General features: G+C 46.7%; 1 protein-coding gene across 2 annotated transcripts in view; it reads right to left on the bottom strand.

The window, feature by feature from the left end:
- Wasf3 (WASP family member 3) overlaps window positions 1-26,411 on the bottom strand; it is a 92,988-nt gene that overhangs the window by 45,004 nt on the left and 21,573 nt on the right. For both annotated transcript variants that reach the window (XM_021162982.3, XM_021162983.3), the window contains exon 2: window positions 4,717-4,803. The gene's annotated coding sequence lies outside the window, so the exon portion shown is untranslated. The remainder of the gene's footprint in view (window positions 1-4,716; window positions 4,804-26,411) is intronic.

The following is a 26,411-nucleotide window of genomic DNA, read 5'->3' as shown; positions in this document are numbered from 1 at the left end:
GCTTGGCTTCCTGAATTCCCCTTAGTCTCGTGGTCCTCTGCAGCCACAATGCCGCACAGCACTGTGCTAAATGGTTACCTCTGCTGTCTGAGCTGTGGTCTGTCGGCTGGAGAATTAGAGGCATCCTTGTGCTTTCATTTTCTCTCCTCCCCTCTCTCCTTGAGAGTCCCTCTCAATTTAACTCTCATTTACCAAGAATGGTGAACTCCAACATATAAAAGAAACACATTGGTTTACATGTTTGCTGTTCCATTTCTATCAGAGATTTCAGATCACTGATGGATGAGCTGTCTGGACCCTCACCTCCTCACACTCCGTGTGGCTGGCAGGATGCATGAGCCTGAGATTCCTGTCTCAGTCTCTTTTTGTAGGTTCCACACATATGATTAGCTTTCGGCTCAAACTGTACACATGCAGATATTCATGCCACAGTCTAAACTTGCTCAGGCCAGGGGAATAATCATAGGTCTCTGTGGGCCAGGATCCAGTATGGCTCCTTGTAATACAAATACATCCAGTATCTGTCAAGAAACTAGAGTGCACATTGAATTGCTAAGGAGAAATAATAAAAAAAAAGACCTACGCTTCAAATATCTGAATAATATTGCTGAGCTACAGATGACAAACAACCTCCATTTAAAGAGCAATAGATTAAAAGCTATCAGGTTAACTAAAGAACTACCCACTAAAACCATGCCAAGGGCTGTGCTGGTCAGCAGGCATGCTAAATAGATGTAACAGGAGGTGGAAGAAGGTCCTATCCAAGCAACACGCATGGCATCCAAGCCAGGGAGCAAAAAATAGTCCCATCTCTCAGAATCAAACCAGCAGACACCAATCAAATATGGTCTTAGGAGGCCAGCAAACTGACAGCCAAGCCTGCACCTCCCACCCCTCCACCTGCAGCCAGAAATGATGGGCTTCTTGGTGCAGCCACTACTGCCATCCTAAAGGGGCCCAGATGGTCAACAGGAGCACAGATCTGCCTAGATCAGATATGGCTGCTGGGAGCCCTGGCTCTCAATTCTGGACTTCTGCATCTCAGTTGTCACAATAACACCTGCCACAGCTTCTACAGGGGCTAAGGATTCCACTGGGGACGTGTGTGTGGCCGCCTTGAGGATCAATCTAGGATATCATTCTGACAGCCGAAGAATCACCATCCCTTCTGAAGTTGTTATGGCAACCACCAGGGTGGTCTTGATTCCTGCTTACCAGCTTGCTCCTTTTGACTTGCTCAGCCAGCTTTCTTATCCAACACAGGATGACTGCCCAGTGCCAGCACCATCCACAATGAGCTGGGTCCTTCCACATCAATCATCAATCAAGAAAAATCCCCCACAGGCTTGCCACAGGCTTGCCACAGGCCAGTGTGACAGGCGCATTCTGTCAGCTAAGGTTCCCTCTCCCAATCTGACTCCAGCGTAGGTCAGGCTAACATAAAGCTGCTCACTCCTAACGCTTTCCCTTGGACCCTTCCTGCAGTGGTGTCTGTTAAGTGCTCCGGACACAGAGGTTCAGCACTCTATGTGTCTGCATCCACACTACAGCCATGTCAGACTCCCTAACTGGGGTCTGTGTCCAGCATCCCCCCGTCTATGACAGCCAGGACAGGTAAGCACAGTGCACTTGTACAGGCTGGCATGGTGATACAGGATGCCTATGGTCAGCCAGCCACAGACTGTTGTGCACCAGCCCACCCCTTATGTCTACATAAGCAGCATCCATTCATCCTCAGGGGCCAGTTTCCGACCTCTGTTCCAAGCACAGCAGCTTGTGTAAACCCCAGGATAACCATGTTCTGCTGGCTTTATCATCTGTTCAGGTCTACATCACGGTCTGGGTGGGCTGAGTTCCTATCATTGAGAGCTGGTAACACTGGGAGCTACTGGCTTTGAAAATGCCAAGCAGACAGAGCTGTGTTGAGAGGGCGGCCAAGAGCAGCTGTCAACACTAGCTGCTGACAGCTGCTAGGAGCTCAGACTGCTAAGGCTGAGAGCCGAGAGCCACTGACACGTGAAGCTCAAGGCTGGAACACTAAACAAGACAGACTTTGCGTTTTCAAGACTCCAGCTCAATTTAAGCAAAGGAACAGCAATTGACTGATGACATTTAAACTTGTCTATTCTGCATTCAGGACGGCCTATGAACTCCTGTACTGTTCCACTCTGCCATACAGAGCATTCAGATGGGAACGCACAATGACATATGCTTTTTAAACCATCTAAACATCCTACTGAGGCTGCAGAACTGTCTTATTTCAAATGACTTAGGAATAATTCTAGAAATCATGCAGAGACCCTGGACAGGTCACATGACTATTCTAAACAGTCAGGACCAAAACTCATACTTCCTCTCCATATTGAGAGCCTTCATAAAACTGAGTAAACTTTGGAAATCACTAAGGAGAAATCAATGGACATAATATGTGAATGATAGTGATAGACAATGTGATCTAACGATACATTGATCTAATGATACTTGCACACAGATGCATACACACATGCACATACACACACAGACACCTAGTTACACACACACATATACATACACATGTGCACACACATGAGTGTACAACAAGCACACACAGGACACATGCACACACGTACTCACACATGCACACTTAGCAGACAATGTCTACTGGCATTCAGCATGCATTCACATCCCCAGTCGTCTTGTTAGACGTGAATTGCTATGGTCCATCTTTAGCAGGAGGTGGTCAGAGTTCATCAGTCACAGATGTTAGTGGGGAAGGGTGGGTAACAATGACACACACACACACATACACATACATACACACACACATACACACTCACACACATACACACACACATACACACTCACACATACACACATACACACACATACACACTCACACACACACATACACACACACATACACACATACACACACACATACACACTCACACACACACATACACACTCACACACACATACACACTCACACACACACATACACACACACATACACCCACACCCACACACACATACACACTCACACATACACATACACACACATACACACACACACACACACATACACACATACACACACACACACACACACACACGGAGACAGGGATAGAGACACAGGGCAGCCCCCTCCCAGAGCTGTTAGGCCCTGCTTGCTTCAGAACTCTAGAGAGCTGGGAAGTCACAGGCTGTGTGCTTCTGTGACCGAGTCTACAGTCAGACATGGTGGCAGCCTGAAGCCTCAATGTATTCTTTAGCTATAGAAGGGGGCAAGCATCATTCTGTGGGGAAAGGACAGAAATCTCCAGGGACTTTAAAAACCACTGTGCCATATTAACACCCAGCCATTTTGTCTTTTTTTCTATACATCTCTTTCTGCAGAATATGTTAAAAACTATGCTGAATATATATACATGTGTGTGTGTGTGCGTGTGTGTGTGTGTGTGTGTGTGTTCATTCTTGTTTCTCATTCTTTCCACTACTTTAGAGACTGTAGGGTTAATTTCTCTTCTTTCATCTTCCTTTCCTGGGTATTCTGAATTCCATTCCCACTGCCTTGTGCTCACAGGATCTCCAGCCCACAGTGGCCGCCCCTGCCTCGTTCCTAACACTGACTCTGTTACTAACAGTTCCAGCATTAGGGCTTTTGCAGACATCTTTAGCAAGTTCTGAAAGGACTTTTGGATTCCTGTTTCTGAACGTGTTTCTTATATTCCTGTTTTTCTGAGACTCTACCAATTATTAACTCTCTCACTGGATGAAATACTGAGCAGTGCTAGATGCATCCTAGATAAATGATCCCAGGAGTTCAGAACACTGTGTGGCCTATTCTGTTAGGACTGCAGATCATGCTGATCTCTAAGCACTGTCCAACTCCTGGGCTTCTAAAGTACGTGGGGCTTAGCTCCACATGTTTCCTTTCTTCACCAATGAAATCAAGTGCAGGGGATGGCGGTTACCAGGAGGCCTCAGGGTCTGACCGACTGAGGCTACACAGCCAGAATGTTTCCTTCCATCGCTGGGGAGCTTTGCAATCAGCAGACGATCCTTTGATTACTTTGATCCTTTGATTAGATACAGGATGGATGGCCTGCTAGCTGGGACTGCCTGACACAGAGTGGGCACAGAGGAAGTGGCAGAAAAATTCCTGCAGCAAGCCCAACCTTTTGACACTGTGACACAACACTGTCATATACAAAAGTAATGCTTGAGAACCATGTAGTGTAATTATAGGGGTGGGGGCAGTACTGGAACTCTGCAGTTAAGAGCACTGGCTGCTCTTGCAGGGGATCTGAGTTCAATTCCCAGCACCCACATGACAGCTCACAACCATTTGCCAGGAGATCTGACGCCCTCTTCTGACCTCATAGTACACATATGCACAATGCAGGCCAATACCCATACACATAAAATAAAATCTTATTTAAAAAAAAAAATCTCATAAGAGGAGAAGAATAGAACTGTTTAAAAAGACATAAGCTAGAGAGTCATTGTGCTTCACACAAAAATAAAATGAATATATCCAGTCACAGTTTTTTCTCTTTTACATCCCAAAACACTGGTTAAACTCACAGACCTTTAATTATTATCAATATATTAAGATACACTGAGAATAAATATTCAAAGACACTAATATCTTTCATGCTATTCTATTTTCAATTACATTTCTAGATCATTCTCTTCCTGCACTTGAGGAGCCTTGAGGCTAAAAGACACTCCTACCAAGTAGGTTGACTTCTGGGCTGAAAGGGTCTCAGCAGCATCGCCGCCACGGCTCAGGTGTCAGTAGGAACAGCAGCGGGATCAGAACTAAATGGGAAATAAAGAAAGTAATTACATAACGGTAGCTGAAATGTTCTCAAGCCTTCACCTAAGCCCGAACTTCAAACTTTACAACTCAACAATTTCACTGAGGGAGCCCTAATCCCAGAACTATTTTTTTTTTAATTAGCTTAAGGAAAGATCTAATGCAGTACTTAAAGCTTTATACAGTCCAGCTCCCCACTATGGAATAAACTCTAGAAATAACTTCAGGGATTCATAGTTCATAAGAGCTGAAGGACAGAAAAATAGTCAGTTGTATTCTAAGTGCCTTCAACTAAGTAGTTTGATTTGTTCACCCAACAGTAAGACACGCCTGCAGGCATTGTTGCTACCTCTCACAAGCAGTCCACACAAGGACTGTTCATTTTTCCTAACAATATTTGTAATTCGAATCTTGTTAATATGTTTGATAGTGAGAAAAATGGAGATAAAGACAAGCTATTCTGTTAGACCAAACAGATAAAGCTGTCAAGGAATGACTGCTCAGGAATTGGGATGAGAAATATACAGGGGACATTGTTGTAAAATCAGTGAGTTCAAGACATGGAGGACAAAGCAGCTTAGAACAGACAGGCTGCAAACCACTTCTCAACGGTCACCAGCGGCAGAGGTTAAACCTGGGAAAGGCAGTCCAGGCGCAGGGCGACCTGTGCAGTTTCTCAAACAAAGAAAGGCAACGCCAAGTCTTTCAAACAATTATCTGAACACGCCTGAGCTACACCAGTTCAAGTGACTTTGAGAATCAACGCAGCGAAGACAGCCACCATCATTTTAAAGACATCTTTAAAAGTCAGCTCCATAGTTTGCTATGGATGTTAAAGAGCAAAAAAGAGTCCCACCATATGTTTTCTTTGATTGGTGGTTTAGTCCCAGGGAGCTCTGGGGGTACTGGTTGGTTCATATTGTTGTTCCTTCTATGGGACTGCAAACCCCTTCAGCTCCTTGGGTACTTTCTCTAGCTCCTTAATTGGGGACTTTGTGCTTCATCCAATGGATGATTGTGAATATCCACTTTTGTATTTGTCAGGCACTGGCAGAAACACATGGTGGGAATCATGGCTCTAGCTGCATATGTAGCAGAGGATGGCCTAGCCGATCATCAATGGGAGGAGAGAACCTTGGTCCTGTGAAGGTTCTATGCCCCAGTATAGGGGAATGCCATGGCCAGGAAGTGGGAATGGGTGGGTTAGGGAGCAGGGAAAGGGGGGAGGGGGATAGGGGATTTCCAGAGGGGAAACTAAGAAAGGGGATAACATTTGAAATGTAAATAAAGAAAATATCTAATAAAAAAATTTAAAAAGAGTTAAAAAGAAATTCGGGGGTGGGGGGTAGGGTGGCTCGGGGGTAAGGAATGCTTGCCTACTGCTCCTGCAGAGTGCTGAGTTCAGTTCCCATCAGCCAGGACAGGCAGCTCACAAACTCCTCTAACTCACTCACAAACACACATGCATAAATAGAAGTAATCTGTGTATGTCAGCTTATTTACAAACACAGAAACCTCTCCTCTGGTTTAGATCGTCTAGGCCTCATTTCACCTGCACTAGTCCAGCCGGTCTGACTGCATGGTTTTAAGAGGTCTGAATGAGCAGTGCCACTTGGTGCCCAGCAGGTGGCACTGTTTGGGGAGGATATGGTACCTCTAGGAAGTGGAACCTTGCTGTAGGAAGCACATGACAAAAATCCTTGCATCCCATGGAGGGCTGAGATATGATCTCTCGAATTCCTGCACCTGCATCACACATGCCTTCTCCACCCAAAGGGAATCTGCCTCTGGAACAGCACCAGAGAAATCTTTGTAGTGAGAACTTTGGTTTCTTAAAACCAAAAAACAAAAACCAGTTATGTGAACACGTTTTTATTTGATCCCGGGTGTGGGATACAGGACTGCTGCTGTTTGTCCACAGCCGTTACCTATGATGGCCTCGTGCTCTAGGAGGGGAGTGATTTTGCCAGCTGCAGAGAGTTTGATTCTGGGAGCTTTGAGGAGGGGACAATGCCAGAGCCCTGAGAGGGACAAGAATAAGAAAGAGGGGGTAGAGAGGGAAGGAGGAAGAGGAGGGAGGAGGAGGAGGAGGAGGAAGAAACACCACCACCATTACCACACCACCACCTGGTTCCTGCGGTTGTGGTTGGACAAGAAGAAGAACCTGAAGATATCCTAACAAGGAAGATTGGACTTCCCCAAGGCACCCAGTCCCCGTAATCAGCAGGAAGTAGTCTATTTTGCTGGCTGAGAGAGATCTATGCCTCTTCCCCGCTAACCTTCTTTCTCTCCTCCCTAGAGTTGGAGGGTTGAAAGGGGTTGGAAGGGAGGTAGAGGTATAAGAACCCCATGAAATAACAAATATATATATATATACTCCAATATATATATTATATATACTCCAACACTTTCTCCTACCAGTTGTTGTAGCCATGGCACTTCGTCACATCAGTAGAGATGTGGCTACATGACCAACAGGCAGGCTCCACTAGAGAGGTGCACATCTAACTGACTGTGCCTGGAGCAAGGAAAGTGTCCAGTATATTCCAGTGTCAGTTACGCCTAGGAACCCTGCAGTCTGTGAGGATCTACAGAACCATGGCTTTTACTGTTAGCTACCATCTGGCAAATGCTGCAGTCAGGATCAATTCTACAACCAACACTGCACGTGGACCTAACTCAGTCTTCAAAGCCAGCAGACTCTCCACAGCAGGGAAGAACTGGAGGGTGAGAAAGCAACTTGTCCCGGACCAAAGCAGACAAGCCCCAGACAGAGCACCGCTGTTACTAACTAGATCGTGTCTCTTCAGATACAAACAATCACACTTTTCTTCCCTGAAAAGCTCCCAATGTCTCCAGTACAGGTCAGAAAGCAGAAAGGGCTTTGAGAATTAGCTCACTTGTGTGAGTGGTCTAGACTATCACATGTGAAACACTGCACAGCCACCAAGAGGTCAAATCCTGGGGCTGGCAAGATGGCTCAGCGGTTAATAACACTGGTCACTCTTCCAGAAGACCTGGGTTTGAGTCCCAGTTCCCACATGGTGCTTAGAACCATCTGTAACTCCAGTTCCAGAGGATCCGATGCCCTCTTCTGACTTCTGTAGGAACCTTGTACCCCTGAGAAATTCTTTCTTCATTTTACGTGTATGACATTTTGCCTACATGCATACATCTCTAAGTGCACCAGAGGAAGCACGTGAGGTTCCAGGTAACCAGGACTTTATGGAGGTGACAATGGTGTAAACCAGCATACAGCAGGGGCCTGCCATCTGAAGCGACACGGTGGATGGGTTATGGGTTTAGATACTGACTTTGGGTCATAATTCAGATGACTGGTGATACGGTCATAAGCCAGAAGAGGAAGCCGGTTAAACAGAATAAAGCTGAGAGATGTGGGGCACGGTCAGAAGTGGAAGAGAAGGCTGAGATAGCTCCCGCACCGTGGAGTCAGTCAGCCTGTCCACCTGAGCTCCTTGTTGTGAGGGAAATGCTCCAGAGAGTATTGCTCAATTGGATGGCCTCCAGCTTCCCAGAGCGCCAGCCTGGGTGGCAAAATGCCAGCCAGTATGAAGAAGAGACATAATGTTTTATTTAATTTTAATCAGTGTTAATATAAGCAATGCCATGAATCGACTGGCCACTGTGCCAAGCAGTACCATCCTACGGGTTCTGGCTCAGAGAGGTGACCTGAAGATCCTATGATGGAGAATCTAAGGAAGAGATACTATGAAGAGTAGCATACAGACACTCAAGTCCTCACTGACTGTTGTAGTAATTATTTAATCTCAGTCGAGGGTTACTTCCCTGCATTTAATCATTCAATTCCCAGATAAAAGACAGACAACGTTTATATGTGTGATAAGCCTTTGATGCACTGGAGCTGAGCAGATATCTACCCTCTATCTAATATGCCAAGTTATAACTTGGCATGGTCCATCTGGGCAGCTCTTAACTCCCAATGGCCATGTTTTCATGACTCACCTACCCCATGGCATTTTCTCTCTCCATATTCTTCTCTCTCTTCTTGGACCCTCCTCAGACCCCAAGCCCAGGCACCAAAACCCAACCTCCCTCTCTTCTGCCCAGCCACAGGCTGTAAACATCCTTATTCAACCACTAGTTTTAAACTAAAGAGCAAAGTCACATAGCATCACTTCGTGTGCATGCAGACTCTCTTGTCACTGGGGAACCAGGACTTGGGGGCCATATTTAACATTACAATACATAGCAAAAGACCAAACCCCAACAGCTTACTCCAAGAACAAACAAATCCATAATTAAAGGGGTGGTCCTTCTGGAGCCACACCCCTTTCTAAAATCCCATCAGAGATGTATTCACCCTTGGCCATTTGGGTTCTCATTAACAGCCTCACCGTGGCAGGATCAAAATGCTCTCAGGCGTCTCCAAGTAACTGTTAAAATGCTGCTCCCAAAGAAAAATCCCTTCTAGATCAACATGAATGATCCACAGTGAGTCACACCTTAGGACAAATAACCACCTAGGTTTGTTCTTATTGCTTTCAAGTCTATTTCTAAACTCAAGAACAGAGTGCAGAGAACGGGTGTTTCTTATGATAATGAATATGAGTTCTTTGGGTGACTTTAAAGGCATTTTAGACCATTTATGTCAACAGCAGTACAAATTACCTCCAGTTTGCATTTCTCAGCACCCTGCACCAGGCGGAGAGGCCTTTCCTACAGGCATCTTACAAAGTCAATGATAATAAAAGTGTTTCCTGTTAATCTCACTTATTCGTGACATTTAAAGTCAATATGAAACAAGTTCTGGGATATGAAAAGGCTTCCTATGAAAACAGACTGTCCCTGAACTGCTCCCTGTTAATCGGCCTGTGCCCCTAATCTGATTGCATTAAACCTGTTTACTATTTCGGTCCTCGCCATGGCTCTTAAGCCTCCCAATTCTAGCTTCACAGGAATCAGAAGCTGCAAAGCTCACATGTGGTCCCTGCAGGTGCGGGCGGATGCTTGCTCGACTCATTTCCTTGTTCCACACCCTTCTCGAGGCCCTGTTTCCATCTTCAGGATCAGACCATCAGCATCTTAACCACTCACAAATGCAATTCTGCTTGCAACACTGGGCTCAGCCCTGAGGTGTGGCCACTATTAGCATCAGGAAAGGACAATTCATAAACCATGAAGCATGACATTCAGGGGAGGGGATTGGAGATATAGCTCAGCACAAGAAAGAGAAAGGAAGAACAGAAGGAGGGAGGAGAGGAAGGCAGAGAGGCGGATATGAGGAGGGAGTGGGATTATGAAGCCCTAGGTCTGGCAGCAGTAGCCTTTGTGTTTTCCCTGAGGTCTCGGGGCCTCGGCTCCCACTGCACTTCACACCTGTATCTCTTACAGCAGAACGTGTTCATCTGGTCCCATGACTCAATACATCAGACAACAACAGAACTGCAAGGAAACAGCGAGGGAGACACTGTTGAGTAGCAGCAAAGGCCCTGCCCATACACATCCTTACGGAGCTGGCAGGGGGACACACAGACAAGGATAAAGCAGGTGATGCAGGAGATGGAAGCAGCAGAGGCAGGGGAGTAAGTCGAAGTAAAACCCAATGGCACCCATTAAATAGAGTGCATATCACATTGTCAGCTAGGATTAGCACTTCTAAAATCCCTTTTACAGTTACTTTATTCTATGTGTGTGAGAGTGCTGCCACCATGTGTGTGTGTACACCACGACTGTGCCTGGTGCCCTGGAGGTTAGTAGGGGATGTAGGATCCCCTGGAAACTGGACATTGGAGTGGCTATCAGTCTGGTACGACATGAAGAAAGGAAAATCAATTCCTGGCAGTGTCACTTCACAGAACCTCAGGACTGGAACCTAAGTTTGTCCAAGCCAATGGTGCCTGGTCAGAAATACTGAAAGGAAGACTGGCAGGCTGCTGTTGTTCTGGACTGGACTACAGTAGTCCTCTGTAGGTCACATCTAACAAAAATGCTGTCATTCACTCAAGGTGCCGCTCCATCAAACTGAACGCTGCAATGACCCAATTTCCAAAGGGGGGAAAAAGAGCAAATCAGAACACTAAGCAGCCAATCAGAAGAGCTCCAGTTGGCTGGGCTGGTGTGGTACCATAGATGACAGTGACTCCAAAAGAACCGATCCCTTCTTCATTCCATATCTCTGCCCGTGAATCCAGGCTCATCAGCACACGAGAACATTTACTTTGTCTTTATACAAGTCGTTGCCTGGTTACAGAATCACAAATAAAAGCCATCTTGAAACTGCTTGTGGTTGAATTCCCACCCCTTGGCTCCAGGCCTCCACTTCCTGTTAGAAAAACTCTGCATCACAAGCTGGGAAACTGAGCACTGGAGGGAAGCATGCAGACGGCTGAGGGCAACCAGGCAGCAGCTGCAGCTCCGGAGCCACACCGAGCGCTGCCCCTCGGGATGCAGAGCACAAAGTGCTCCACATCATCTGAACGCCTCGCTACCAAGCTTGCTCCTGGCACATTACGTGCAGTGTAGACGTGTCGCCCCTGGCACATTACACACAGTGCAGAAGTGTCGCCAGGGCCACTCACACTTGGCATCATCGGTGTCAGGTGTTAAGGATCTCCAGAGACACACTTCCTACTTAGTGAAGGCTCCTCTCCACTTCTACAAGAGCACTCGGAGGCAGAAAGAGTTCTTGATTTGTAACCCCAGGCACTGACACTGCTGTCAGGAGTAAAGGCTTCTTGGTACCTGGGGGAAGCCTGTATCCTTGAAACATCCAATAAGTACCTTCCTGCTCTAGCTGACACCAGGCTCTGCAATCTAGGTCTAGCACAGGCCTAAAGGTGCCCAGTGCTCTCGAGCCATAGGAGAGATGCCTTCCCTAAAGCCACACCCACCACACAAGGTCTACAGGGAAGGCACACACCCTTCTGGTCTACACCACCAGTCTGTCTCCTCAGTAAGTATCCACTTCCTTGACACTGTCAGCATAAATGAGGCCCCTGCTCCACAACCCTGCAGCCCTCTGAACAGTGATATCCAGGTCTTGGGCACAGCATCTAACACCTCCCACACAGGATGCCAACTGCTCAAGGGGGCCTTCAGGTACTGTTCATCAGCACACATCCCCCCAGGGCTAGCAGGCTGGGGCCTGTATTTCCTGTCCCTTTCTTATCAGTGACACTTCATGAAGAGCCCTGCTCCGACACCCTGTAATACGCATCTCCTTTCTCTGTGCCCACTGCACAGAAGAGCCCTGTGCAGAGGGCACTTGAGCCAGCTTCAATGTCGAGTGGGCTTCTCTGCTTGCTCATTAAGAGATCACAGGTTCGTTCAGACCTAAGTCTCTCAAGAGACAAGGATGAGACTGGGAGAATCATTAAACGATAGGAAGAGCTAGCCTCAGCACACAACTGGGTACTAAACACTGCCACAGCCTGCCCTACAGGCACCCCGCCCCCAGACTGAAGAGTACAGAGCTGGATCATTGCCCCTGGATCCTAAGCCTGGGTGCCACCCAGAAAGGAGTTCACAGCAGCTTCCAATCACTGTTAGCCTAGAACAAAAACCATGTAAGCACTCACAAAAACCCTAAGACTTGACATGGCTTCTGGAAAGTTCCAGCTTAGGCCTGGCTTTCAAAGTGCTGAGCTCTTCATTAGCAGACCAAAATAACTGGATCACTAGAGAAGGGAAAATGTAGAGGTTGAAGATGGTCAGATACTCATAGCAAATGTACTTTGTTTTCAAAGGACAGCAGATTGCCCAGTTGTAATGCTTAACTACACAGGCCAGGCCAGGCCAGGGTTTCCTTGTTATGTTCTCTCCCTTGGCGGACAGACAGACAGCCCTGAAGTTCTCAGACTTTCCATACTAACTCTACTCTCCCCCCCAAACCCCCACCCTTGTCTCTTCACTGTTGTCTCCCTAACACTTAGTACTCACACAATATCCAATCACGTGACAGATAGGTGATTTTTCTCAAGTGCCTGAGATGTGTTGGGGGATGGGGGGATGCTACTTTCTGACCTATTTGAGCAAGAGAGAACTGGACTTGCCCTGGACTCAATGACCTCGAATTGACTGTGATCGCCACTTTCGAGAGTGGGCTTAGGCTGAAACTGTGAGCCAGCGGAGCAGTTGTTTCCAGGCCACCAACAGTTAAGGAGCCTCTCTGGAATGAGCATCGAACGATAAAAATAAGAATAATTTGTTCAGGATAAAATAAGGCTTCCTCCTCGAGGAGAGGTCGAAGACAAGAAGCACGTGGCAAGGCTGAACACAACCACTGAATAGCACAGTGTGGACTGGCACCGGCTGGCTTCGGTAAACAGAGTTCTTGAGCCATACTCACAGGCAGCCCGAGAACTGAGGATAAGAGCAGCAGACAGGGTGGGGGCAAGAGACAAGATGGGGTCCAGAGGACAGGAGAGGCACAGTGAGGCCACGGTGGGGATGCCTGATTGACTCCTTTGTCCAGCAGCACAGATGCAATACAGCCTCCTCATTAAGCAACCCACCCCCACCCCCCGCAACTCCAGAGTTTGTAAAAGTCTCCTTTGAAAAAGTGGAGCACCATGTCCTTGGCTGATCTTCTGGCATCCTTCCGAATGTCCTTGCTCCTTCAGAGACTGCAAACCAGTGGCTACAGGAAGTGCCCCTGTTCACAGGAAAGCCTGAAACAGATCTGGGCCGAGCAGAACGCATCCTTGCCTAACTGGTTTGTATTTTTCTCTGCTTTAATAGTTCAATCTTCAAATGAGAGCTCATCTGTGATTCAAAGAGATGCTAAAAATAGCCGCTACAGCCTGCAGAGTGAGGCACATCACACCATCTCGCTCACCCTGACTTTCCCAGCTCGCTCGCTGGATCGCTCAATCGATCGCTCGGTCTTCCTCAGTGTAGCCGTCCAGTACTCTTCCTTTTCATTAGCCAAAGTGTAAATCTCCTCAGACACACAAAACCATTAATGTTTAAAACCAATTATGTAGCTATTGCCGACATCTCTGCAATACATTGTACTTAAAAACGGTCTCCTAGCCAGGCATGTGAGAACGCACTTCTTTAATCCCAGCACATGGGAGGCAGAGGCAGGGGAATCTCTGCGAGTTCTAGGGCAGCCTGGACTGCACGACGAGGCCTGTCTCAGAACAAACAAAGCACAATGACAGAAGTTTACTGGCGTGCCCCCTCTCTTTCTAACCTTTATTGGGCGTTTCTGATTGATTACAACTCATTAACATGATGAATGAATTAAAAGAAAGCTGCAATCCATCAGACTCCCCACTGCAAACGGCAAGTCCTTTTTATTAATAACAACTCACATCTGAGTCTGGAGATCACTGACAGAGGCTTTCACATAAACCATCTCACTTCATCCACAACCCGGAGACCAGCAAAGTCAGAAGTATTTTTTTTTTAAAAACGTTATGTATAAGTGTGTGTGTGCAGCTATGTAAACATCTGCCATATGTGTATGGACCTGCGGAGACCAGAAGTGGGCACCGGATCCCCTGGAGGAGGAGTTACAGGCAACTGTGCACCTCCAGACATGGGTGCTGAGATGCAAATTCTGATCTTGTAGAAGCACACTCGATGGTCTCAGCCACTGCGCCATTTCTCCACACCCACAAATTGCTTTTATATATTCAACAATTTAGAGTCCAGGCTAAAGAGAGAAAAATACTGGCTTAAAAGCCATACCTCAAGGATTGGGAACCTATAGCTTAGTGGTAGATGGAGCCCTACATGAAGGGGCACAGAAGCACAGTCAGCCACAAAGTTGGCTGACTCTGAATCCCATTCTCTTCCTCGGTGAGTTCTGGGACCACCTCACCCAGGAGGACCACCCCTCCCAATAACTGCACAGAACTTCCAACCCGTGGGATACTCAACACAAACTGCCTTCTATTACTCTGCCTTCACGGTGCATGCTAAACAAATAAATGCAATTAGACTTCACTCCTCAATCAATACTCCACAGGTGCCAGAATCCTCATCTTGCACTATGAGCCCCAACCTCACTGTCCGACCCTCCCTCCCTTCAGTCTCCATGGGTGCAGCCTCTATGTGGACTCTTAAGTTTTGACCAAGGAAAAGAGTGAGAAGTATTACATAAATAAATGAGCCAAAACACTTATGAGACCTGCACCAGTATTAACTAGAAGCAGAGACGCCTGGGGAGCATTCTGAGGAGACCTATCTTTCCATTATTACCTTGACAATTTCTACTCTGCTAGAACCAGACGGCATCTTACCCCTAGTTGTAACACTAAATCTGATACAAAGATTCTGTGTTTAAATTCCCTGAGGAAAAAAGTATTATCACGGCTATCATAACAACAAATATGTCTATGAAGTTCGACCCAACAGAAGTTGTTCAAATGAGCCAGACTGCTTTAGCACACAGCTCCACCCACTCTCCCAAGCCTCTGGCCACAGCAACAGGAAAGTAACTAACACAGAAAACTGCTGCCTACTCACGGTGTCTTTGCTGTGGTTCACAAGCCTTTGGAATTCATTTGCTAGAGGAACATGGAAGAGTCTGGCACTTCAGGCTAGAGAACCTCTGATGTTATAAACAGAAGTTCCTGGACCATTCTGGTGGGAGGGAACTCAGGGGACCAGAATGCTGAAATATATGTGGATGGTGAGAACTTGGCTCATGAGGTTTGGAAGAACAAGACTCTACAGGGGAACTCCCCTAGGACACTCATGTTATATTCTGGCAAACAACGTCGATACTGAATTCAAATGTAATGGTCTAATTTGTTTTAACATGGGATGGCATTTGGGCTGTGTCACGGTTACTACTCACTGTCATCATCCAGGTCTACAGTGAGCCAGAGTGAAAGTGAACCGAAAACATACAGAAGATGTGCGGTCTGTCCAGGGAGAGGAGCCTGAGCGGTTTGTAGGCAGCCATGATTGCTAATGAGAGCAATGTCATGAAAGAGAAACCACAGGCTCTGCACTGGGTTTCTGCACAAAAAGCAAGACCTTACCCACTGAAGGTTCCACCTACTAAATATGCAAATTCATCTGAAAGGACAGGGCCACCCAAGGAGTTCCCTGCTTGAAAACAATCGCCTAGGGAAATGTTTTTCCAGGGTCAGCTGTAGGAGTTGGTGTAACTGTAGTCCAAGGGAATTGGGGTTCATCCCAAATTAGCAGAACTTGGCAATGCCGATCAGGCGATGCAGACATAAAATATGCAGCATGCAGCAAGAGTAAGGCAGGAGGCATGAAGTCTGGTGCCAGGTTCCACAGGGTCACTGAGGCCAGGCCATGTGTGGCAGGGTCAGAGTCGCTATAAGAAGGTCCTGAGAGGCCACTACATAAAGCTATGAAGGTGAGGTCAGTCTGGGCTGTAGTGGGGATCTCGGGATATCAGAGATGCTAGAACCACCAGACGTCTCCTGAGGAAAGCTGAAGACCTGAAGTGGACCTAGCCCAAGAAATAGGCTATGTGTGCTGCAGGCAGATACCTAAGCCCTTAGGGGCTCTCACAAGACACAGATGCCAGACACGGAGCTTCCAGAGCTGTTTCCCTGCTGGGTTCAGTCTTGCTTTGCTCTGATTATCTTTGGAGATGGTCGGTTACACCACTGCATGTTGGAAGCATTTCGCTTTCCCGATGTTGTGGGGATGCACAGGTAAGGGACACCTTACCTCTGAGACACTCTGCACTTATCTTTTGAACGGCACTGTTAAAAATCACGGGGACTTTGGATTGCATGCACTTCGCATTATGAATTAGGAAATGACGACAAGCCTGTGGGAACTGTAGGGTGTGTAAGAAGAGAGTTGTGGTTTAACAGTGATGTGTGTTACTGTCAAATTGACATGGAGATGAACTTGTAATGGTTAACACTCTCAGATCACCTGGACCTCCGAGCATGTCTGTGAGGAGATTTCTAGATTAGGTTAATTGAGGTGTAAAGATCTACCTGAATGTGGGTGGCCCCATCCCACAGAATGAATAGAGGAGAGAGTGAGACAAGCCCCAGTGCCCACCCCTCCTGCTCCCTGAGTGTGGACACACTGTGAGCAGCTCCTGCCGCCATGCCTTCCCACCAGGACAGACTGTATTCTCTAGATCTATTCGGCAACAGAAGCTCTTACTTCCTCGTTGCTGTGGCCTGGTACTCCCATCACACCAGTGAGATCGCCTGCACATACAGTGGAAGTATCTCTGACATTAAATTCCATCTCTGACCAGGTAGCTGAAAGTACTTACTTCATTACAGCATCCAATATGATTCTGCCAGACACATTTCCTGTGAATCCCAAGCCTGCATGGTAAAGGTGAGAAAATGGGGTGGTGTGGTCTGCAGAGACCTGACCTCCACACATGGATCAACCACCCACGGCTCTAGACACAGGCGAAGGTACTACTGTCAGGTCCTCAAGCACCCCTTGTGTAAAAACATGGTCCACCATACCTCCTTTCAGAGTGTGAGATAGAGAGGATGGGCTATCACAGGCAAAGGACACAGGAGAGTGGCTGGTGCATTTCATGAATGCAGCTATCTCTCCTCTGCTGCAGGCAGCACGGTGTGGAGCTGTCAGCTGATGGAGAAGGGAGCAGGAAAGCTCAGCTGCCTCAGCTGGATGCTCTGGGTGGAGAAGAGGTGCTAGCACCCCACACTCGTGTACAGGAGGACCAAGTGCTCACATCCCCACACTCTGTGCAGGTGGCACACCCCCGTCTCCATCCCTGAAGGTAGCTCTAATCCAAACAACAATGGACCTGTGGCAATGGACCAAAGTACTAGATGTCCCCTGCCAGGTCCTCTTTTATTTCTATGCATGGCACGAACGGAAGTAAGAGCCAAACCTGGGGCATGCCTGCTTCTAGAAAGCAGACATTAGCTTTTCATTTAGGATGAAACCGTCTCACTCTGACGACATCTCTGGAAACAGAAAGCTGCCACTGCACTACCAAAAACCAACACCTCAAGACTCTGTGCAGTGCCCAGGCAAGCCACTCAAGCCCAGGAAGCTGCTATGGCCTTCTCCACATACTCCACCCCCTCCATCTTCACAGCCCAAAGAAGACAGCAGACTAACCAATGCAATCCTCCAGAGATGCCTACTGAATCCTACCACAAAGCTTCCAGGGGCCAAAGCTCATGTGTGAGCTGCCCATTTCATTCACAGATGACGGCTCTAGACGCAGTGTGTCTAAAGATCAAATCAAACCGTGTGGGGTGACAGTAACGGTATACAGACACGGTATGCCCTGGGACTTAAAACAAGTTCAGAACACTAAAAAGCCTAAATGAAGGAAATGCAAGGTGCCAAGAAGGCTTCCCTGGAAAAGCTGGCATCCACCGCTGTGCTCAGCATGGCAGCCTGCTACAGCTGGGGAAGAGAAGGGACCAGGTAACTGTTTACCTTTATAAACCACGTGTGAGCAGACGTGAGGAGCAGGACCAACGGTGAACAAGTCTGCGTCCTCCTGCCAGCTCCTCCTGACCTGCTACCAATTACACACGGGAGGGCACAAGGCGACGTGGAGGAAAGCTGGGAGATCCCCCTCCCATGCCAGTGAACCTTCTCACTGCACAAGGGGCTGGCGAGTAGAGCACAGTGCCTCTAATGCCGTGGTTCTCAGCCTGCCCAAGGCTACAGCCCTTTCCAGTAAGTAGTTCCTCCTGTTGGGGTGACCTCCAACCGTAAAATTATATTGTTGCTACTTCATAACTGTTATTTTGCTGCTATGGATTATCATATAAAATATCTGATGTGTATGTAGGATCTCTGATACTCCATTCCTGTGAAAGGGTCATTTGTCACACACAGCCCTCCCCAAAGAGGTCATGACAAGGTGAGAACCAGTGCTCCAAAGAAGGGTAAGACAAAGTAATCCCCCATGAGGGCAGAGTCAAAACCAACAACAAAGTCCCCCCTAACACCTGTCAAACAGAGAGAGAGAGCACTGTACACAAGCTGGCCTCCCACAGAGAGCTCCCAGGTCCTGCTTGGACTCTGATCTGAAGTCTGCTAAAAGCAAAGCCATCAGATCCCAGAATCTGAGAGAGCAGCTGCTACTGGCCATCCCTCCTGAGAGACCCCACAGCAGTGTGACAAAGGAGGACAGGCCTGTCCAGGAGAGGAGCCAGTAAGGGAAGCCCTGAAAGACGCCATAAAGGATCTGGTAAGAACATGAATGAACGTGAATGGCAAAGAACTAGTCCTGAGTGGACTGTGAGGAGGGGTGAGACCTGAGTGGATGGGAGGAGGGGTGAGTCCTGAGTGGATGTAAGGAGGGGTGAGTTCTGAGTGGATGTAAGGAGTGAGTCCTGAGTGGATGTGAGGAGGGGTGAGTTCTGAGTGGATGTGAGGAGGGGTGAGTCCTGAGTGGATGGGAGGAGGGGTGAGTCCTGAGTGGATGTGAGGAGGGGTGAGTCCTGAGTGGATGTGAGGAGGGGTGAGTACTGAGTGGATGTGAGGAGGGGTGAGTCCTGAGTGGATGTGAGGAGGGGTGAGTTCTGAGTGGATGTGAGGAGGGGTGAGTCCTGAGTGGATGTGAGGAGGGGTGAGTCCTGAGTGGATGTGAGGAGGGGTGAGTCCTGAGTGGACTGTGAGGAGGGGTGAGTCCTGAGTGGATGTGAGGAGGGGTGAGTCCTGAGTGGACTGTGAGGAGGGGTGAGTCCTGAGTGGATGTGAGGAGGGGTGAGTCCTGAGTGGACTGTGAGGAGGGGTGAGTCCTGAGTGGACTGTGAGGAGGGGTGAGTCCTGAGTGGATGTGAGGAGGGGTGAGTCCTGAGTGGACTGTGAGGAGGGGTGAGTCCTGAGTGGACTATGAGGAGGGGTGAGTCCTGAGTGGATGTGAGGAGGGGTGAGTCCTGAGTGGACTGTGAGGAGGGGTGAGTCCTGAGTGGATGTGAGGAGGGGTGAGTCCTGAGCAGATGTGAGGAGGGGGTGAGTCCTGAGTGGATGGGGGAGGGGTGAGTCCTGAGTGAATGTGAGGAGGGGTGAGTCCTGAGTGGATGGGGGAGGGGTGAGTCCTGAGTCATTGTGTATTACTGACAAGGCCCAGCACCTCAGACCTGTGGGAACTGGCAAAGCCTCCCTCTGGTCTCTGTACAGATGTTGGCAGTGCATGTAAAACCAGCAACCACAGCTTCCTCCTCCCAGACAACTGCAACCTGGCATTCAACTCCGAAGGCCTCCTATGGCAGCAGGCTAACTCCACTCAGTAGCACCGAGGCTCCATCACAGTTAGCACAGCCCATGGGAGCCAAGTTTTCCTGGAGGCATATCTCTGTGTATCTGTGTGTCTGTGTGTCTGTACTTTTTTCATTCCCTGTTACCTCAGTCAGACAACAGACAGATGTTTGGAGTACTTAGACTTCAAATAAATTTACATAAAAAACTCTCAAAACTAAGTGAAATATAGGGGTTCTGAGGTTAAGAGGTTCAATTTCCAGCATTCACTTAACAACGTACAACTCCAGTTCTACAGGATCCAGCACCCTCTTCTGGCCACTGTGTGTACTGCATGCACATGATGCACATACATACGACATGCAGACAAAAATACCCATACATTTAAAATAAAAACAAACAAATCTTAAAAAAAAAAAAAAAAAAAAAAAAAAACCTGAGTGAAAACAAGCCAATCATGAGACTAACAAAACGTAAAAAACATTTCACTAAAGAATATATATATATGTGGATGGCAAATGAACAGCTTTAATGATAGTGACCATGACTAGCCATAAGAAAGTGCAAAACCCAAAATGAGATTAACATTACACATACGATGGAACATTTGCAATAAAACATCAACAGCAATACGTGTTGATGAGAATCCAAAAACAATGGATTACTCACTCTTCTGGCTGAGTGGAAACATCACAGTCAGCCTAGGAAATAATTCAGTCAGGTCACACAAAACCAAATATCTACTTACTGCTCACAGGTCAGCGATCACGCCCAAGGGTGTTCATCCCAGGGAAACAAAAATTTGTAATCACACAAAAACCTTATGTGAAAGTTCATTTCAGCTTTACTGCTAATACCAAAAGGGTATTTGGATGAACAGTTAGACAAGCCATATAATGACATACATACTAGCCAGCAATTAATTACATATATATACAAAATGGATATAACCACCTCAAGAGACCTGAAGGGTGTTTTGTTTCATGTTAAAGAGAACATGAAACATATTTGAGACTGGAGAGATGGCTCAGCAGCTAATATATTGTACAAATTATGAAGGATATGATCCCTGGAGAGCCTTGGCAAAAACTAGATGGAAGAGTATAAATACATGGGGGGGGGGCACTTTTCTGTGAGAATATAATTATTGTAAAATAAAAGTGTTGTTGTTGTTGTTGTTTACAAGAAGGCAAAATAAGACATTTTCTAGTCAACCAAAACTGAGCAGACCCAGAGTACAAATGAAAACCCTGGGCATCTGCTGAGGAAGGCAGACACAGGCAAGTCAGGACCTCAGAGCACTGCGAGTTCCCACTGAGATAGTCACCAATTCAATGAACACTGCTAAGACAGCTCCTCCCCAGGGGTTTCCATGGTAGTGGAATCTCGGATAGGGACAGTCAGTCATGGGATCTGGTCCACGCTCTGCACGACCATCACCAAAGGCTCAGTAAAGGATTCATGGTGGGCATGCAGAATGGAATCTGAGATGAATGTCGTCAATAGTGAATGACAGTGCTCAGGTGCAGAACCATGAATGCATAAAGAAGACAGGCGAGGGACGGGCAAAGGGCTCCAGACACCCAGGAGGGAAGAGAGCAACACCCTAGAGGGTGACAGAAAGGGTGGGCAGGCAGAGCACAGGGCCTCTTCTGGGCCAAAGGTTTGAATGTCACTACAAGCAACGGGGAGGGTGTAAGGAGAGTGAGGAGGCAGGTATCGGGAGGCAGCTTGGCAGTGTGGGTGATATACCCCAAACCAAGACAGGCAATAATGCAACAATCTAGGTGAGCTGCGGTCACAGCTCGAGCCAAAACAACATCAAAAGTGCAGCAATGGGAGGGCGAGCTGCTGCACTGAAATGCCTTACAGAAACATCTTAGGGTGAGCGGTTAATCTGGGCCTGGCAGCTCACAAGGCTCCATCCATACAGGTGGGCATGGCAAGCTTCCTGCGAAGACTACAGCACAGAAGCGCAGGGTCGGGTGGGAAGCACGGCAAGGCTATAACCTTCAAAGGTTCACACTGCAGACCCATGTCATCAGCCAGGACCATCAACCAAAGCTTCCATAGCGTCCCCAAATGGTGCTGCCTGCTGCAGATCACATGTCCAAACATGTGACTGTGGGGGACGGTTTAGATTCAAACCATAATAAGTTGCATCTACAGGCTAGTTAAGGATAAAAGGGAAGACAGAGTGAAAGTCACCTACAATTCCACTCCGGTGCTCAAAAGATTTTGCAGTTGTCTATCTCAGGAGGGTTTCAGAGGTAGGAAACACATTTTGGGAGATTAGTGTATTTTCAGAGCAAGGGAATGTCCTGCTATCTACAAAATGCAGAGCTGGAGCCGGGTACCGACGCTGCAAATCAACAGACTTGGCTGCAGTCAAAGGTCTAGAGAGACCAGCAGTACATGAGCTCACAGAAAGGGGCAAATGCAAGATGAGAAGAGAACAGCACAGGCGATCAAAGGCTAGGAGCCCCTTTCAAACTCCCGCTTAACAAGGCATAAATGGTTATACTTCTGCCATCCAGGTAGGTCAGGGTCTTAACTTATTTCAATCATTGCAACTGACATGTTTTTCTGTTGATAAACTCAGATATAACTAAATATACCAAGCTAAAGAATAAAGGCAAATTATACCAGACCTACAAAGATTATGCAATATTTATGTAATTTGTAACCTTTGAGAAGATTTAGATTTTATATCATTCTCTTTACTATTAGAATTGGGTTGTTTGTTTGTTTGTTTGGGGTTTTTTTTGTTTTTGGGGGGTTTTTTTGGTGTTTTGTTTTGAGACAACAGGGTTTCTTTGTATAGCTCTGGCTGTCCTGGAACTCACTTTGTAGACCAGGCTGGCCTCGAACTCAGAAATCCACCTGCCTCTGCCTCCTAAATGCTGGAATTAAAGGCGTGCACCACCACCGCCCAGCATTGTTTATTAGCATATGGAACACCTAACAGTGCATTTCACCATGATGTTTTCATGCACCTCGGACTATGTCATCCTGACACTCACGTCTTTCTGTCTCACTCTGCTGCTTCTGTCCCAGCCTGAGATTCCCGCCTGGTTTTCTTTTTTTTTTTTTTTTTTCTTTTGTTCCCAAAAGGCCAATCTCCATCCCACATGAAAGTCTTAGCAACTGCATCAGAAGAAAGCACTCTTCCAGTGACTGACAAAAACCACTCAACCCACTTCCTTCCCTTTCTGCACTCTGGTGTGTGTGTGTGTGTGTATCCATCTGTCTGTCTTCATTCTACTTCAGCCTTCTGCAGCCCTTCCACCCACAGGCAGCAACCACCTGAGGACTCAGATTTTTTTTAAGATTTATTTATTTATTATATGTAAGTACACTGTAGCTGTCTTCAGACACATCAGAAAAGGGCATCAGATCCCATTTCAGATAGTTGTGAGCCACCATGTGGTTGCTGGGATTTGAACTCAGGACCTTTGGAAGAACAGTCAGTGCTCTTAACCGCTGAGCCATCTCTCCAGCCCATAGGGCTCAGATTTCAATGCAGTCTCCCCTGGACTGTTCTTCCCTAACTCGCATCCCACTTCCTTCATGGCACTGCTTAAACACTACCTGCTCTGACACCCCAGCCCATCCCCACCCCAGCCCCAGCCCCCCACCCCCACCCCGCAATGAAAACTGTCTCAGGAGAACCTCCCTCTCCTCTGTTGTCACCTGTGAGCGTCCTCTCTGCAGTGCATGCAGACTTAGGCTGCCTCCTCTGCCTAAGTTCTCCCATGAGACTTCCCCTCTGACTGCTGAGCAGGGTGGGATGGGCTGGGAACTTGTTAATTTGTTGCTCAGTCACATTTCTCCAGTGCTCACTAACTAGTTGCTTAAAAATAAAAGTGGAAAACGTATCTGGCATTTCATTCTATTTTCTAGGAACCTAGAGACCTGCCTTAAGAGAGCAAAACCAGCCCTCATCTCTGCAGGTTTGTCTCTGCAGATCCTACAGTGGCTCTCAGACATACGCAGAGGGAAAGCCACACTCTGCTGAGCATACACTGACAAGCCAGTCTAACAAATCATTAAGGTAATCCTCTTTATTCTTACCATTCAACAACACCCCAAAGAGCAAGACATCTCACAAATGCATCTGCTGTAGATACCACAGCAAGCCAGATCTCTCCACCATAGTAGGACCTCACTGCTTGTCCACACAAGTCACTTTCTGCAGCGCACAGTGGTCCCTTTCTTCTGAGTGCTATTTGTAGCGAAATTTGACACTTATCAATCAAGACATTTCCCAACAGAACACCAGGTCAGGGGCCAGCCGGGTGGTGATTTAAATAAGAATGTCCCCCATCAGCTCCTATATTCCTGGTTCCCAGCTGGTGGCACTCTTTGGGGAGGTTTAAGAGTGGCCTTGCTGGAGGAAGTATGTCACTGAGCAGGAGAGGGGCTCTGGTTTGCCCTCCCTTGTTTCAAAGCAGGGAGTTGTCAATCCTGAGATGAACCATGATTAGCACTGAAGTTCCCCACAGAACAAATAAGCTATGTCCATGCTGCTTTCCCTAACCTGAATCAGTATAGCTCACCCATCTAGTCAGACAAAGCAAGAAGAAACCAAGTAACCATCTACCTAGCAGGCTATGTCTGGCTGTGCCTACAAGTCCGGCTCTTCAGACGTGGGGGCAGGAGGAGCAGGAAGCTAGCAGTTTCAGGGCAACCTGGACTACAAGACTACAAGACACACTATCTAAACAAATGAAAGAAAGAAAGAAAGAAAGAAAGAAAGAAAGAAAGAAAGAAAGAAAGAAAGAAAGAAAGAAAGAAAGAAAAAAAGAAAGGGAAAGAAAAAAGAAAAGAAAAGAGAAAAGAAAAGAGAAAAAGTCAATAACTGTTGCACATGGTGGTATATACCTTTAATCCCAACATTCAAGAGGCAAACCTCTGTGGATTCCAGTCAGGACTCCTAGATGAGATCCTGTCTCAATAACTAATTAATTAAATTAAATATACACCAACTGATTATTTGGAAAATAAATATTTAAGAAATAGTCCAGCCTCATGCAATATAAGGAAATGGAAGCCAGAGGCACACAGTACAATACAATGGGCAAATTTGGCTTTATTTTGCTGTAACACATGCTCTGATCAATAAAAACATTCAATAGCATCAAGAGCCCCATCCTTCAGCAGCTCACTCCTACTTAGGGCAAATAAACACTTGAGGAGTCACTAAACTGACCTTGCCTTCAATTTTTCACTTACTCTTCAGGGCTAGTTTTTGTTTATATATATATATATATATATATATATATATATATATATATATATAGAGAGAGAGAGAGAGAGAGAGAGACAGAGACAGAGTGAGTTGTGGCACATATATCAACATATTATATATTTTTATACTCCCTACACTCTCAATAATAATCATGTATATCAATCCATCTGATTATCACATTTATTCTCATTTGTGAACATTACTTATAATTCTTCAATGGGTTGTCTAGTGTGGGCAAACAACCTTGAAACCTCTACTTTGAAATATTATCATGAATGGAATAATAAATTATGTTTAAACTTTAAGAAAAAAATTTTAAGTCCTGTGGCAATTTTAAGAAATCCTCAAAACAATTTTCTAAAGGAGACAAAAAAACAAAAAAACCCTCATTTTTTAAAAGGTCATTTCAACTGACAGACGCAGCCATTCACCACCAGCAGAGGAAGGTCAATTTTCTCTCCTCATTTGCTCCATTGTTGTCAGATCTTTCACAGTATCCCATGAGGCCCTGATCTGATCTGCCCTTCAAGGTCTACAGTTTGGCTTTTGCAAACAACTACAGCCTTGACTGTCCTCAGTAAAGCCACCGTTCATTCGTTCGCTCGTTCGTTCAGTTGGCAGCTCTCAGGAGGAGGCAGGAGCTTAGTCCAACCATGGATGCCAACTACTGCACAGAAAGGATCCAAGCCCTTCCGTCTACTGCAGATGCCCAATCATGTTACATACTTCAGTTAGGAAGGCCTCCCTCACCCCAATTCTGAAGAACTCTGAAAATCTCGACAATATGTTTCCTCTCAAAACAACAACTGCTGTAGAGGAAAAGCTGGAAAGAGATGATCTTGCCAGAACCATTTCTGAAGCCTCTCCCTTGATAGAGAAGTCTTTTTCAGCAGCTACAAACACTTTCATTCAATCTTAATTGGATTGATGACATAATGTCCTTTTATTATTCACAGTTTACAACAGGAAAGAACCTAAGTTGTTGGCAATCTTGCAAGGAGGACACCACTGTACTGCTCATGGTTTCTGAGAACTTTTACAATAACCATGGTGAAAATACAGACCAAAAAAAAAAGCATGAATTTAAATAGGTTTTTTTGTTTGTTGTTTGTTTACAGAGCCAATGTCACACTTAGGTTTAAAACCCAGTTTCCAGACCTAGAATCCAGACAGGGCCTGAGAATTTACAGCAAACCTGTCTGCACACTG

The sequence above is a fragment of the Mus caroli genome, unplaced genomic scaffold (genome assembly GCF_978045245.1).
Source record: "Mus caroli unplaced genomic scaffold, Mus_caroli_1 scaffold_4, whole genome shotgun sequence".
Lineage (NCBI taxonomy): Eukaryota > Metazoa > Chordata > Mammalia > Rodentia > Muridae > Mus > Mus caroli.
The sequence above is the reverse complement of the archived record's forward strand: the minus strand, read 5'-3'. Positions and strand labels throughout refer to the sequence as shown.